Source organism: Pimephales promelas, chromosome 2 (assembly GCF_988280905.1).
Source record: "Pimephales promelas chromosome 2, fPimPro1.hap1.1, whole genome shotgun sequence".
NCBI classification, from domain to species: Eukaryota; Metazoa; Chordata; class Actinopteri; order Cypriniformes; family Leuciscidae; genus Pimephales; species Pimephales promelas.
The window spans coordinates 27,131,689-27,143,152 of record NC_142770.1 but is presented as its reverse complement, the minus strand read 5'-3'; the positions used below and the strand labels follow the sequence as shown (position 1 = coordinate 27,143,152).

The following is an 11,464-nucleotide window of genomic DNA, read 5'->3' as shown; positions in this document are numbered from 1 at the left end:
TCGCCAGCCATGTAAGCGTCTTCTCACATGAGCACACATTTTTTGTTATAACTGCAGAATGTTTTATCTTACCACATTGCCTTTTGTTTTCCCTCTTTTCGTGGGGGGGGGGGGGGGGGGTTTGGTGAAACACTTGGTTTCAGTCAATCTCATGTTAATCTTGAGTACCTATAGAGTACTATTGAAGGAGGACCGGGTTTTGTCTAAGGCGACCCTCCTGAAGTGCCAGGAGCTGGCATCAAAAGCCATCCCTGAACTTCTGGGTAAGTTTTTTTTATTCAAACATTTCCACTTGTACTCTCGAGGAGTTAACTGTAAAAAATAATTTGCCATTTAATTGCCGAGATTTTACTGCCTGTTGTTGTTGTTTTTAGCCAATTTGGAGAGGGACCCCTCTTACAAAACCTGTGGCCCTCTACGGGCACTTTTCGGCCTTACGGCCGTCCCTCTACGGCCACAGGGGAGGTGTCCTGACCAACATGACCATCCAGGAGGTGCAGGGGGCACGGAATTCTCATAACGAGAATGCGCATGTCATAAACGTGAGTGTTTGACATTTATATACAAAGATGTTTTTGGGGACTTGTATTTATCTGTTCTGTTCTTAACTGACTTTTGTGTGTGTGATCAGGTGTGCAGCCACAAGACAAATAAAGCATTTGGGCCAGCACAGATTGCCCTTCTCGACCATGAATACTCCTGGGTGCGTCAGTTTCTGGCTATGAAGGACAAGCAGCCGGGCGGGGAGAAAGCCACATTCTTTTTTTTTTATACGTCACAGCCCAACCCCTGTAGACATTTGAATGGGTATTTCCAGGAGGCGTGGAAGGAGATGGGTCTCCCTGGATGTAAGAACGTCAATCACCAGCCTTACATGAGCACATATTTTTGGTTGTCACTGTTTAATGTTTTATCTTACCAATTTGCCTTTGTTTTCCCTTCTTTTCCTCTGTGTTTTGGCCAAATTCATGTGCCATGACGTGTGCACGCAGGCCGTCGAGCACCGGATGCTTTTTCTGAAGGTGCTCCAGGGACAGGAGCGGTCACCGCCCGAGACAGCCCCTCAGAAGAGGAAGCGGCCCCTGAAAACGGCACGTCAGCCCCGCAAGCGGTCAAAATAAGATTTCGACGTGACATCGAGCAGCACCAGCACAGAAGATCCTGTACCGGAGTCTGGGGTGTCCAGTCAAGGGTCTGATAAGGTAAACTTATATCATGTACTGAGACTACATCCATAGATGATGTCTTGATTTGCAGACTAATGATAAATTGTTCTCCATGTATTTTCTTTGGCAGGATGAGAGTTCACCACGAGGCTCTGGAGAAATGGCGGCTGAGGTGGAGCGCAAGCAGCTAAGGGTGGTCCTGACTCCTCTGGGCCTTAAGGCGAGGCTAAGACCACGGCGGATCTCGCCTTTACAAACAAAAACAAAAAAAATTCTGACGAAGTCAAAAGAGGCAGCGAAGAAGGTCAAGAAATCCCTTGAGAAGCGCCGCAGAAGACGTTGACCAGTTTTTTTCCAATTACATTTTTACATTAGACCTTTTTCTTCTCTTTTTAAATCATTGTGGTTTTTAGTGTGTTCTTGTATCTATATCATAAATATATTGTTTTTCTATATTATTATTCTGTTATTATAATAACAGAATAATAATATAGTGAACTCGGGCGGGCGGGGTGGCGCCGCCCGAGTGGCAGCCTGTTGCAGCAGCTCCCGTTAGAATTGTGTTTTTAATCTATTTTAACTTATTTCTAGTGTATTTACGTGAAATAGTTGCAAACTGCAGAATGGACATGGCCGTACAAAAGTCAAAAGAGGCATCAAAGAAGGTTAAATAAACTATGGAAAAGTGCCATAAAAAAAGTCTCCAAAATTTAAAATGTTTACAGTGTTTTTTTCTTCTTAAATTTTCTGTTTATTATACGTGTTATAATAACGTGTTACAGTAGTGTAATTACATTTCGTGATAATGCAGTAATGTAACTCAGTACATTTAAAATTTATGTAATTTGATTACAGTTACTAATGTCAATAAAATTAAATTACTTACTGAGTGTAGACGCTAAATACTGTAGACATTTAAAAATAGAGTTTCCATTGTTAGTCAGGTTTATGCTAAGAATTTTCTAGAAATGCATTGGATCTTTTAGTCAAATTGCTATTTTCATATTTCTGTAATATATTTTTCAGTCAATATTAAATTACGGAAAGAACTGAGTTTCACTTTGTAGTGTATTTTGTGTAGTTTTAATAGGTTTTCAAAGTAACTTGAAAGTAAAGTAATTAGTAATCACATTACTTTTTACATGCAGTAATCAGTAATGGAAATTAAATTAAATTTAAAGTAAAAATTGGTCATTTGTAGTGGATTACTTTTTTTTTGAGTAACTTACCCAACTCTGGTGCTAACTAAAGTTATAAATCAGTCTATAAATGAAAGTACTTTCCCTACGGCTTTGAAAACAGCCATAGTAAAGCCTATACACAAGTCAGGAGATAAGCTCCAGGGGCCTCATTTATAAACGTTGCGTACACACAAAAGAAGGCGTACGTCGCTCTCTACGCAATAGTTGGCATTTATAAAAAGCAAACTTGACGGTAAAATGTGCGGTGCTTCACGCCAGCTCTGACCCAGGCGTACGCACAAAAACGGGTGAAATGAGAAATGGCGACACCGTCGGCAGGTGGAAAAAACACGTGAAAGTGTGTGAAACTGTAGAGTGAAATAAATTGCATAAATAACACGAAGACTTCACAAAGCAAGTCTTACAATTAACAGCCTACACGAACACCCGTTTGATCGATCTGCAACAGAAATGCAAATTAACACATATTTCCAAAAAAGAAAGAAATATGTTCTTCAATAATATTGGCTTATACAATTCATTCTCATAAATAAGATGGTAAACAGAACGAAATAATGTACAAAACTGATATTCTCGCCAATATGTCCGTCTAACGGAGCAGATATAGCAATTAAATCGTCAGTCAGATAGCTAATTAGAGAGATATATAGCCTAGATAGATTGATAAATAGGTGTATTATTTGTCCACTGGGGAAAGTTGTTTTCATCGTAAAAATATCTTCATCAGCTCCGGAATCATGGTATTCATGCATATGCCTATAATTTGGTTGAGACACATCATACGTTATTTTATCAAAAATAAAACATTCAGAAAGCTGCAAGAAATTACATTTGCGCTGAACTATTTCCCATTTAGATTTTAACCGACATCCGTAGCTTGTCAGATGCAGAATTAAATGGATGTAAATAAAATGCCCCATCACAATGCGTATGGCTGATCTTGAGCTCTTAGAAGATGTGGCGATTAAATGTAAGGATTCGGAGTGAACGCATCATCTTCATAACAAAAGGTGTGGAAAAATATATTATTTATTGAAGAATTCCCTCATTGTGCAGTTTATTTCAGTTTGGACAGTCTTGATTTCGCCCAACTCCTTGGCCCTCTCTAATTGAATTAATGACTAGACGCTTTTTTGCCTCGACTTTGAAGTCCGACCATTTCTTTTTTATTTCGGCCACAGTCCGAGGTTGTGAGGTTACAGCATTTACGGCATCTGCAACCTTTTGCCACTCAAGTGCCTTTTTGGCATTAGTAATGCCCACACTGTGCCCTCCAAACAACATTTCTCTCCTCTTTTCCACCTCGCCAACAATAACTTCTACTTCACATTGAGTGAAGTTACATTTTTATTATTTCCTCTCTGTGTTTAACATGATTTCGCAATTGATGAATATTAAAGGGGGGGTTGACTGCCATTTCACTTTTTTCATGTTAAATAGTGTGTAATGTTGCTGTTGGTGCATGAACAGTATCTGCAAAGTTGCAGCGCTGAAAGTGTAAGCAGAGATATCGTCTTTTAAAAATCAGGAAGTATAATTGCCTACAAAAACGACTGGTTTGGGACTACAGCTGGGTTATGGTACGTCACTAACCCACAGTAGTTATAATAGGCTACCTTGTGTCAAAATGATTTATTGCTTTTTGATTGACAGGTGGGCGGGGCTGACCTTTGACCTTCCGGATTCGCTCTTTGAAGTAGTCATAAAGCTTTGACCTTTGACATTCCATGTCTGGGATATCGATTAACCTTTGACCTAACGATCAATCAAATGGACAGGTGGTGTTGACCCGTTGACCTTTCTAATCCAAAAAACATGTGTGTGTGTGTGAACATCTGTGGTTTGACCGGATGACCTTTTTTAATCCAAAAAACATGTGTGTGAACATGTATGGTTTTGTCCTCTTAGTGACCCCAGGAAGCGATCGATCAAAATGGACAGGTTGACCCCGGTTGTCTGGTTTTATCGTTGATGTAGCCCCCTCCCATACCAGAAAACCCGTCTATAAAATGGGTGGTCTCTGTTCTACAGAATTCACAGAGGGAAACATGAGTTACATGAGTATGGACGCTTTATCCTCACCTAAAACCCCCGAGATCGATCTGAGTAGCATGATGAGGGATAATTTTCTAATATAGCCCGTATCACAATAGGATCTGTAAAATAAAAGCGGCTTACTTGAGTGCTGATGATTCTCTCAGAGGCCTTCGGCCCTGTGACAGTCGGGGTGTGAGATGGCTGAACATTCCTTCACCCAGAGAAAAAAATCTTACACGAGCTAAAAAATGAAACCGTGTTTTATAGATTATAAGGAAAAAACATTTAGATTTAAATGTGAAAAAGCATCTTACTTTATTTTCATCAAGATGTGAAAAACCTCTCTCCCTCTCAACAGAAGCATCCGTGAGCATGTGGGTGTCTGTAACTGCATTACATTCCTGCATCCTGTGCTGAAACAGAAAAAAGTTCAAACTTTTCCTCACTAACTAAAGTTAAAACCATGGTTCATTTAAAAAGAATATCAATAAAATGCTTTATCATTCATTGTAAAATAAAACAACATGTTTTATAAATTATAAGTTGACCAACAGTCTATCAAAAATAAAACCATCTTACTTTTTCCAGCTGGTCGACAAAGTACTTCCTAAGATCCCCATACAATACTTATGTGGTTTACAAAAGATGAGTTTAAAGTTGTGAAGATCTCCCTGTGATTCTCTCTCCCCTATGCATGGCCGGAGTGGTGTGTGTGTGTGTGTGTGTGTGTGTCTCTGTGTAATAAATGGCAATAAATGACTTTAGACCTCTCTGAATCCTCTAAGTCAGAGGGACCCTCTCATACTTATTTTCTGTGTGTGTGTGTGTGTGTGACAGCATTACTTTCCTGTATCCTGCTGAGACTGAGAATAAAATTATTGCACTTTCCCACAACCTGTTTCACTTAAAAGTAAAATTCAGGATGTTGAAAAACAATTCTCTCTCATTCACCTTTTGTCAACACCATCTGTATGTGTTTGTTCAGCCGAGAGACAACACTTTCAGCATCCCTTGCAACTACAGTAGCAATAAAACTTCTACCTTTCTCCCACTAGCTAAAAGGTAAAACCATGGTTAATTTAAAAACAATATCAATAAAATGCTTTATCATTCATTGTAAAATAAAACAACATGTTTTATAGATTATAAGATGACTAACAGTCTATCAAAAATAAAACCATCTTACTTTCCCCAGCCGGGTAAATTACTTTACCAGATTTCTCACCCCTTAGCAGATTAGGCTTATCCTGTACACTGGGGGTGGGTGTCAAAGTTCACACCACCCTACCTCGGACACAATATCTAATCTAAAACCCATGTGTTTAGCGAAAATACAAAATAACTACTCTATTCGTTGATATGATTTAATTAAAACCATCGTGCTCAAATCGTTATCATCTTCATACGGTAGATAAACTATGAAAAAGAGCGGCGCCGCTTTTTTCATACGTAATCTAACATCGGTGCTGAGGGGACATTTCATTTCCAATCCAATAATACCATCTAGCGGAGAGACAGAGTATTACACTGACCATTTGTTTTCTCGGGAGTGTGATATAAATAGGCCTAAACCCATTTGATCATCATTTCAAATCTAAACGCGGTCCAACGAAAGGGTCTCTTCACAGGACGAGGAAAAACATTTTTTCTACAAGACTTTCTCCAAAACCTCAACAAAATGGATAATAGTGAGTAAAAACAATTCTTTATTTCCTACAATGCTTTGTTTATATGTGTAGAAAGCTTATACGTGTAGAATATCAATCAATGGTCTTTGATGCTTTAAATCTTTATTTTCCTACAATGTTTTGTTTATATGTGTAGAAAGCTTATACGTGTACAATATCAATCAATCGTCTTTGATGTTTTCTCTAGTTTAAATACCTCTGGTTATTCGATCTTATTCTTAAATCTGAAACATTCATATATTACAGTTTTACTATTTTATCTTGATTATCGACGGCATGAACATAAGACCTAGACTGATTGTAACCTACCGTTAAAACGATTGAAAGTATAATTAATTATCTATTAATTTTAAAAACATTTTAAGCTTATGATGTTTTTATAATTAAAAACTATTTAAAAGTTTAAATAACTCTAGCTCTATCTTGTAGATAAGGCTTATCTACCCTGTACAATTAAACTATTTTCAAGTTTCATTTATTTACTTATCATTATCGCACAATGTAGCTCGTAAATACTTTTATTATGGTTTTATTTTGAAAAGCGCGCTTCTCTGCTCGGTCACGTGTCATCACAACATACCTTAGCCTAGCTTGGATGGCTTAGCTTAGCCCGCTTAGCCTCGACCATACCACGCTGTTTTCTCTGAAAATCCAATCGAACACTACATCGATGATCCCAGCGACATTTTCTCAATCGTATGTTTATATGTTTTTGAAAAGTCAATACCGTTTTAATGAACATTATTTCACACTTTATTTAGAAACGTGCGAGGTTGAGTTTGACTGCATGTTCGTGATGGTCGCCCCCAACGGCCCGTAGTAGATATGACATCCGTTTGCCGATAAATACCGACCTCTTGAATGTCGCCCTCTTGCGTTTCTAGGTAACATGACATGCACTCCGTAGATAAATGCTCCCTCTCGCGTTCATTAGTAAAACAACATACGGTCTCCATTTCTCTAATTCTATACGACAAATTGTTTTCTTCTATTGCCACATAAATTGTTTTCTTCTATTTTATATCACATAAATTGTTTTATTCTATTTTATGTCACATAAAATTGTTTTATTCTATTTTATGTCACATAAATTGTTTTATTCTATTTTATGTCACATAAATGTCATTCATTTTAATCATGTCTTTTATGTTTTTCTCCTCTCTCTGTGTGTGTGTGTGTGTGTGTGTGTGTGTGTGTGTGTGTGTGTATGTGTGTGTTGGTACGTCATCTAACCTTCTCATAAAAACTCTCACCAAAGCTGTCTAATCCATAACAGTCTTTTTACTTCAAAGGTTCGGACGTGCAGCTGATTAATTTTGAGACCTTTGACACGGTGGCCAGTGTGGTCGAGGCCATTGATGCAGCTATTTCATGTAAGCACGTTTCTATTCCCTATAATTAAATTATTATAATTTAATTATTATTTTAATACAATTACTAATTTAATTTTTAATTCAAATGTTTAATTCACAGCCGCTGTCAAGGACTTCAATCTACTCGACGGTAACAATGGTGAGAAAGAGATCTATCTTCAAATGTAATGTTTTATGTTTTTTTTTTTACGGAAATCTAATGTTTTTATTTATTTTAGACGTCACTCACCCCGATCCCCCGCTGATCGATCTCACTCAAGACAGCGAAGAAGAGCGTGAGCCCGGCGCAGGCGACGGTGATTCCACAGCAGCTAACAGTCGCACACAAGACAGCGAAGAAGAGCGTGACCCCAGCGCAGGTGACGGTGATTCGACGCCAGCTAACAGTCGCACTCAAGACAGCGAAGAAGAGCGTGACTCCAGTGCAGGTGACGGTGATTCCACATCGGCTAACAGTCTCACTCAAGACAGCGAAGAAGAGTGTGTCCCCGGCACAAGCGGCGGTGATTCCACATCAGCTAACAGTCTCACTCAAGACAGCGATGCTAATTCCACCACCGCTCAAGACAGCAAACATGACAGCGGTCCTAATTCTTCTTCAGACAACTTCGATGACCAGACAGTTCCTGACTCTACATAATTAGAACCACCGAGAAAAAAAACTAAAAAGAGTCATCACACAGCCCCTCCAAACACGCCCGTCAGTTTTTATGGTAAGGCTATCACATGAGTAATATTTAATCTGAAATAATACACTATCATTATGGTTGATTGTTTATTTTTCTCCCATCAGGACATGATTCAGACCATGACGCTGATGACGAATCCGACGATGTGACTATCTGCGGGGAGCCTCAACTCAACGGTTTGGAACGGAACTCTTGGACGCCATCGACCTCAAATGCCGGTCATACACCATACCACTTTCCGCAGGAAGAGCGAGAGATCGATGTTGAAGAACTAGGACTGAACCCCCAACCGATCGATGTCACCGATAACACTCAGATGCGTATGGTCGTTAATACTGCTGATCTGCAAACATTGTGTTTAGAAATACGCCGCTATCGTGACGATAGTGCATTGGCGAACGCTAGATTAATTGAGGAACTAATACATAATCGTGGGTTAATAGAAGCGACGTACGCGGATCTTTGCACATTCCGCTTAGAGATGCGTAGCAGATTTGATATCCAAGATCGTTTTATTATGGATATGTTCAATGAACTATTTTACCGTTTCCATAACCATAGGTAAAACGATAGTCATCATAGATACAATGTCTCAGGAAATGTAATACGCTGCTTAAGAATAATTTTATATTCTGTTTGTTTTTATACTCTTTTATACACAGTCCTTTGATATTTCTGTTTTTCTATTATCTCATGTTTTATGTACTGTGATTATTGTTTGCCAGTCTGAAATTAAAAAATGGATGGTTCACAACACTTTTTTACAGCCCCTCAATCAGACCAATCTGACGCTGAACTGTCTCCCGAGGAGCTTGAAATGATAAGTATGCTTCCAGATTCTTTAGAAACATCACACCCCACTACAGAGTTGGATCTTTTCGAATTAGCGGTAAATTTGAATCACAATCTCTACGATCCGCCCGTTCACCACACCACTGATTTAAACATCGATGATCACCCAGATGATAATGAGATTGAAATGATAACCACGCTTCCGGAGTCTTTAGAAGATTATCTCGATGTACAATCCCAACAGTGTCCTACTGAGTCCGAACTTTTTCAATTATTTGAAAATTCAAATTTCGATGAATCTAACGATCAGCACGGAGGTGTTTTAAACAATAGCGATAGTGACGATCGTCCTAACGCCGATAATGTTTCCCCTACAGGTAGTGTCGATAGTTTGTCTGAAGGTGTTCGTCCTAGAGAACAAAGATTAAACCCCGACGAAATTGATAGGTTGTTGCGTAGCGGCGGGTTCGTTAACGGATATCACATTACGCTGCGACCACGCTTTAGCGGGGCGACGTTGAGAAGGACCATGAATCTGAGAGAGATCAACTCTACAGATTTGATCGCTTATCACAGTTACTTACACGACATGCTAAATGATATTGTGGCCTTCGCTAGAGATTTCGGAGGTGACGGTGCCGTGATCAATTTGACCCTTTCTGCTCCTACTCTTCAATCACCTGCCGGTGCTGTTTTAACCAGTGGAAATAATTATGACCCGAATTTGCTTTTTGAACAGATTGAAAAAATTCTACAGAGCAACGATCAGTTACTATCGGATACCGCGGTAGAAATAGAAGCGTCTGTTGTGCAAAACCGACAGGGTGGGGGTCGTCGTAAACTTACCGATCATGCCGTCGATCAGGTAGTCAAACGAAAAAAGTCGAGTTTATTTTGTCCCACAAATATTTCAAATAACTTGTGTTTCTCCATTTGTCTGGCCCGTTTTCTCAACCCTCATCAACCCGAGAGCGGGTTAGAAAAACTGGCCGCAGCGATCCAAAACAGGGTGGGGTTCTCGATCCAAGATCGAATCGGTTTTAGCGACATAGCGTCGTTTGAAGACGAGCTAGACATTAAAATCGTCGTATTTCACCGATCCAACGCATTGACCCTAGAAAGTTACAAGAATAGCGACGAGCCGCATCCAAAAACAGTGTTCCTCTATCTTGATAACGGTCATTACTACATGATATTGAACATGCCGTCCTTCATCGGTACTTCATACGTGTGCGAATTTTGTTACAAAGGTTACAAGGATCGTGTAAACCATCGTTGCAAGCATGTGTGTAACATATGTTTCGACCCGGCATGTCACACCTATCCCAAAACGACGGTACACTGTTTAGATTGTATGCGTTACTGCAAATCGCCATATTGCTTCGAAATGCATAAAAAAAACAATCCTCCCGGTCAACAAAACCCTGCCTGCGATCTTATAAAATACTGCAAACTATGTAACAGACGTTACAGGGCTAAAGACGGTGTTAAGAAAAGCAAACACCAGTGTGCTCCAGACAAATGCGAACACTGTCGCGAAATTCTTCCCGATGGAGGAGATCATCAATGTTTCATACAACCGTTAGCGGCTAAGGAGTTGAGTGAGAAATATATTTTCTACGATTTTGAAACTCGCTATGAAAATGGTCGCCATGTTGCGAATTTCGTATGTGCCATGACGTTTCAGGGGGGAAAATATGTTGCCTGGGGTCCTCGTTGCATCGCAAAGCTAATCAAACGTTTCAGACAACCGCGATACGAAGGCTACTGCTTCATTGCCCATTACGCTGCGAAATTTGATTCGTTCCTACTTCTTGAGCAATTTTGTAAGTTAGGGATCGCGATCGAAGTCATCATGCAGGGATGTAAATTAGTGTACATGTACGACCCCGCTTTTAAGCAGCGTTACCTCGACAGTTATTCTTTTTTCCCGATGTCGTTATCTAAAATGCCGGCCGCGTTGGACCTAAAGACGACCGAAAAAGGGTACTTTCCCCATCTTTTCAACACTAGGGAAAATATTGACTATTTTGGACCTTACCCCGACAAAAAGTTCTACAACTACGATAACATGAGCGATAAGGATCAGCAAAAGTTTGATTCTTGGTACAGCACAGTTCAGGGTAAGTTCTTTTGCTTCAGGAGACAGCTGAAGGAGTATGGCATTAACGGTGTGATCTTACTGCGAGAGGGGTGTATGAAATACCGTAGCTCGTTCATCGAATGCGCAGGAGTAGATCCTTTCAGTTTTACGACGATCGCCAGTTGCGCGATGGGGATCTTCAAAACCCATTTCCTCGAGAAAAATACGTTGGCTCTCACCCATAACAAAGCGTACGTCCGTCAGAGCAAATGCTATTCGAGCGCCTCTATAGAATGGTTAGAGTATGTCAAAAAGACTCGAAACGTCGACTTACACCACGCACTAAACCACGGTGAAGTATCCGTCGGTAAGTTCTTTTTAGATGGCTACTACGAACAAGACGGGGTGAGGCACGGGCTAGAGTTTAATGGTTG

General features: G+C 39.9%; 1 long non-coding RNA gene across 1 annotated transcript; it reads left to right on the top strand.

The window, feature by feature from the left end:
* The first annotated feature begins 5,812 nt into the window (after nucleotides 1-5,812).
* LOC120479229 (uncharacterized) lies at nucleotides 5,813-7,772 on the top strand. Its single transcript, XR_016168876.1, has 4 exons — nucleotides 5,813-6,093; nucleotides 7,386-7,466; nucleotides 7,567-7,605; nucleotides 7,685-7,772. It is a non-coding gene; the product is annotated as an uncharacterized LOC120479229 (long non-coding RNA).
* Nucleotides 7,773-11,464: the final 3,692 nt, after the last annotated feature.